Genomic DNA, 5,274 nt, shown 5'->3' with positions numbered 1-5,274 from the left:
ATGACGCCATCGCGCCGTCCTCTCCGCCTATCCTCTGGCTCCTTGGGAGCGGGGCGGGGCGCCGTAAGGCTGTTTGCGGCCTCGGAGAAAAGCAGTGGAGAAGGGCGCGTGCGCGGTACGAGTCAGTGTTCTCCGCTAGGCTTGCTGAGGAAACCCGCCCTCTAGTGGCAAGGATGCGGAACGTCCATGTTTTCATTTGCTTTTCTTTGTTTGTGAAGAACGTAAGCGGGGCTCCGCTGGGTCGAAGTCATCCCGGCAGCCTTAGCCGACCAGACGCTGCTAAGGAAACCCAGGAGCAGGGCGTAAATGTCGTGGCCCTCCTCCGGTCTCTTCCCACCGCATTGTTCCTTAAATGTACAGTACACTACGCAGCTCACCTCTCGCTATGCTACCTCTTCCGGCTAGCCTACCTTGCGCGGTTGCTGTGAAGATAAAAGAGAAAGAACCACGTGCCCTGTCTCGAACTCCTTGGAGTAAAGGCAGGACGGAAATAATTCAACATATTCTGTGTGCGTGAATTCCATAAATTGGTCAACTGATGGTCATGTGTTGTGCAAAGTACTTCTTTTGTGTCGCCTGAATCTTTTTTAAAAAACGCTTTTAATTCAACTTTTAACAACAATAAAAACAGTACAGAACTCAACAATTTGCTACCAAGCTGTCCTACAAATTCATGTCAGTATCCGTACGTAGTTCATTGCCTCAGTTACGGTATATTGTTTCTTGCCACCCCAAACTCCAAGTGGTGCGACATTCCGGGGTCCCAGATTGCACCAAGCTACTTAATCCTCCTTAATCACCAAGGCTATCCAAAACATAAGTTCCCTGAGGGACAGTTCGCAAAACAAAACAATTACAATACAATAAAAATGAGTGCTGTAAAAACCATTACAAACTAAAAACACAGTTAAAACCCAAGTTCAAAATTAAGAGGGGCATGCCATAATGATATACAAGTTGTTTAAAAGCACTGAGTAACAAGATCCACCTGCAGCTTGAAAGAGGGCAAAGATGAGTTCAGGCAAACTTCTCTGGGAACAGTGTGACATAACCAAGATGTCACTACTAAAAAGATCCTGTCTCTGGTGGTTACTCAGCCCACTTCATTTGGCAGCAACAATTGGCCTCTGGGAAAGATAATAAGGTTCAGGTAGGTACATGAGGTACATAAGGTACATTCAGGCAACCTGATTTATGAGAAGGAATTGCAATCAGCTTTTTTTTCTTCCTCTGAGTTAAATAATAGATATGCACTTTGAACAATGCTGTCGCCGTATGAACATCATGAATAAAAAACCCAGCACAGCACATTGGAGTGTGAACACAGTCTAAGCCTCATTGATTTGAATGACATTTCTTGCCAAACAAGGCTTGTAATCCTATTCATGCTTATTTGTGATTAAGCTCCACTGAACTTGGAGGAATTATTTCCAAATAAACAATTATAGGACTGAGCAAGCAATAAGTACATTTAAGAATGTGGACTTAAATTCACCTGGTTAGGATTTTTGGTTTGGGAAGGGTTGTTTGTATATACATGCATGACCTCAAGGGGGCATCTGAGGGGGGATTTACAAACAAATCTTGGGCGTAAGTGTTTGGTAGAATTATGAAGATTTACAGCACAATCATGAGCCTGTTTACTCTAAAAAAAAAAGTCTCCCTGTGTTCAGTTGGGTTTACTCCCAGGTAAGTATGCATAGGATTGCAGTCTTAATATACATAGATGGAATCCTATACATGTCTATGCAATCATATCTAAGAAATAGCAGAGGAGATGCACTGTTTTAATAGATTTTTCTTCTAAAAATGAGTATTGAATAGAACAGCAGCAACTCAAGGACAAGACGGCTGGAAGAAATTGCTGACGGATATATTTCTCCCTCATTTGGTGGGCAAGGGAATCTTTCTTATGTTGTTCAATTTGACCTTTAATCTAGACTCCAGTGTCCTTTTCAGATGGCGTTTAACTGAATAAATGGTGAAGAGTACCTCTCAGCAGCTTATCACACACTTGTGATTTCCTTTTGTGGACTTTTTAATTTCTCTTTATGACATGTACTTCTTTATTTTGCTCAGTTAATTTTTAGTGCATAATGTCAAACTATCAGTATGACTTAGTGTAACACATTAATCCGTTCCCTTCCTTGCTTAGGCTGTGTACAGCTATTTCCTTCTCATAAATGCATTTGTTCAGGTTTCTTCCCTGTCAGATGCTGTTTATTGCTGATTAGATTTCTAGCCAAGCTTGATAAAGAGATGCATCATTTTCAAGCTGTATCATCTTCGCTCTTTAATTTATTACACACATTTTGCCATTCCTGTCTCTTGTGCTTAGAGTTAAATGCAGGAGGTCAGCAGCACAGGGCTAGTAGGTGCATCACTTACAATTCCTTTGGAAAGCCATGCTGAGACTGTGAATAAGCGCTTACACTTCTTATGGTCTGTTGTACCGTATCAGCAACAATGTTGAGATTTGTTAATTAGCAAGACGGTTGTGGGGAAATTGCCTGTGTCTTTGTGTCTCTGAAAATTGACATTTCCGTTGTTGTTAGTCAGACCACTATGTTTTATGGAAGAATTTGCTAGCTTTTGTAGAAGCTTCAGAACAGAGGCAGCTTTAGCCCAGTGCTCTGGGAAGACCCTTCCACACAGTATTCAAGTAGCCCTTTTCATAAATACTGAAAGCATGTCACAAAGATTGTCTCAGCAATCTTTACAACATTCTCTAAAATATGCCAATATAAATACCTATTGCAGATTGGAGCCAAAGCCTCAGTGGTTTGCTAAAGGCCACACAACAGATATATAACCAAGCTGAAAGCACATTCAGAGCACATTTCCCTCCCTAAAGAATTATGGGCCCTGTATTTGACCTCTCACAGAGTTATAATTCCCAGCAACCCTTAACAAATTAGTGTCCAGTATTCTTTGAGTGGAACCATGTGCTTCAATGGTGTAGTGCGTGGGGAAGGAGGCATGGAACTAAGAGTGCAGATCAGTGGCTGCCATCATTTGGGGACTCATGGGCACATATACAGACTGAGGAAACTTCTCACCACAAACATTGCAAGTAAGTGCACACCACAACCCATTCTACTGGCTAAATAGAAGGCTTCTTTCAAGTCCAAACCTCTGGATGACCCTACTCAGCAGTTTCATGTAACTATTAAACAACATGGGAGATAAAATTGGACCCTGCGAAACCCCACATTGAAGGCTCCATGGAGCTGAACAGTACTCCCCAAACACCTGGAAATGATCATCCAAGTAGGACCAGAACCACTGCAAAGCAGTGCCACCCACTCCTAACCCAAACAGCCACTCCAGAAGGATATTATGGTCAGTGGTATCAAAAACCACAGACAGGTTGAGGGAATTCACAGGGACACATTTCCCCTGTCTCTCTCCTGACAGAGGTCCACATATTGGATGGCCAAAACAGTTTCTTTGCCAAAATTGGGCCTAAACCCCAATGGAAATGGACCTAGAAAATCACTTTCTTCCCAAAGTGCCTGGATCTGGCCTGCAACCACATGCTCGAGAACCTTGCCCAAGAAAAAGAGATGAGCAACTGGCCGGTAATTGCTTAGATTTTCCAATTCCAGGGAATGTTTATGAGGAGTAGTTTTATCACTGCCTCCTTCAAGCAGGCAGGGACCACCCCCTCTCTTAAGGAGGCATTAATCACCCCCTGGCCCAGCCAGCTGTCATCACCCTGTTAGTTTTTATCAGCAGCGAGTGGCAAGGGTCCACAGTGCAAGTAGTCACCCTGACCCTTCCAAGCACCTTGTCCATTTCCTCGAGGTTTATATCCATGTCCCCTGCACCGTGATCTATGCCAGTGGTTTTCAACCAGTGTGCTGTGGCACCCTGCAGCACCTTGAATGATTGTCAGGGGTGCTATGGGCAACACTGGCCTCTGTCCCTCTTTCCTTCCCTCCTTCCTCTGATACCTTCTCGTGTCTCTGCCTCCTGAAGGCTTTCACAGCTGTTTATTGCAGCAGTCCTGGCTATAAGCTCTGCAGGCGAATGGTGCCTCTGGGAGAAACCTCTCTTTGGGGTGGGGGGGCGGTCAGCTCACAGACCAGGGACAACAGCAGCAGCTGCTGCCCAGAAGACTCCCAAGGAAAGGGGAGAGGAGAAGAGGCTGAGGGGACACTCCACAAGGGAGGGTGTTTGAAAAAGGGTGAGAGGCTGCCAGCTCTGCAGGCAAGGGGTGGCATAACTGGGTTCCTGAGCCTCATAGGGGTGACAGAGATTGGATAAGGAAGCCATGGACTCAAAAAGGTTTAAAACCTCTGATCTATGCCCACAATCCTCAAAGCATTTGGTGGGCATGAAAATTACTGAAGTCAATATAGGAGCATGCTTGAACTTATTCACACTCTGTATCGTCAAGGAAGCCTGAAACTGTTACGAGCATTAGCAGTTCCTTGTTTTGATGTTGCTGCATTGCGTCACCATAACAACTTCAGCATTACCAAATACTGTAGTCCTTTCGGATCATAGTTTGCTGGCGAAACAGATTGGAGTGCCCATAAATAAACCTTGCATTGTTTTCCAAAAGAGGCAAAGTCAGTGCTACAGCAGGTGGGATTGCATCCAGAAAGTGAGTGCTTTGCATATACAATTACTCATGAGAAATAGGTCCGATTTTGTTCCCGCTTATTTGCACATAGCAACATAACATTTTCAAGCAAAGGCATTGGACCACAAACTCTTGAACAACGAGAAAGATTTACAGCTGACTTAATTTGTTTGGTTTCCAGTCAGGCAGTGATGCTTCTGTTTCAGTTCAAAATCTGTGTGGATCTTATCTAAAGCTTTAAAAAGTGAGCAAACAACATCTGCTGATACCAAAGTGGTACTTGTTTTCTATAAACTATCTGTGAGGAATAATTTTTAAAGAAAGGTTTGCACTAGTGATTAAGGAAGCTTGCAAGTGTGTTTACTGTATTAAAAAGTAATTTCTTTACCAGTGTACAATTAATTGCATTTTCTATCTATATATGTTCTTAGTATTGGTTCATATGTAGCTGCATGTACATATGAAATAATGAATATGACAGTAAAACATCAGAGAAGTGAAATATAATGGGACAAGATAAATGAGTGACAAATGAGCCCACTATGTTCTGTTACCAGGTGGAAGGAGTTTTAAAGGAGCCCAGTATAAAAAGCACTCCAAGTTGTATCCAGACTTATAGTGCAATCCCATCCATGTCTATTCAGTAGCAAGTTCCACTGAATTCACTAGGGTAACTTTAAGGG

The 5,274-nt window shown here is 43.2% G+C and overlaps 1 protein-coding gene across 7 annotated transcripts in view; it reads left to right on the top strand.

Annotated features, from left to right (window-relative positions):
• Positions 1 to 92: 92 nt before the first annotated feature.
• Positions 93 to 5,274, top strand: part of LOC309378377 (cilia- and flagella-associated protein 337-like) — a 36,814-nt gene continuing 31,632 nt past the window's right edge. For 6 of the 7 annotated variants that reach the window (XM_081926431.1, XM_081926432.1, XM_081926430.1 and 3 more), the window contains exon 1: positions 4,512 to 4,612. The gene's annotated coding sequence lies outside the window, so the exon portion shown is untranslated. Of the gene's footprint in view, positions 508 to 4,511; positions 4,613 to 5,274 lie in introns of those variants that run through there. The other variant, XM_081926428.1, reaches the window with a different exon arrangement.

This window comes from Podarcis melisellensis (genome assembly GCF_964234715.1).
Source record: "Podarcis melisellensis genome assembly, chromosome: 9".
Classification (NCBI taxonomy): Eukaryota; Metazoa; Chordata; class Lepidosauria; order Squamata; family Lacertidae; genus Podarcis; species Podarcis melisellensis.
Note: the sequence above shows the minus strand (reverse complement) of the source record. Positions and strands in the feature narration are given on the sequence as shown.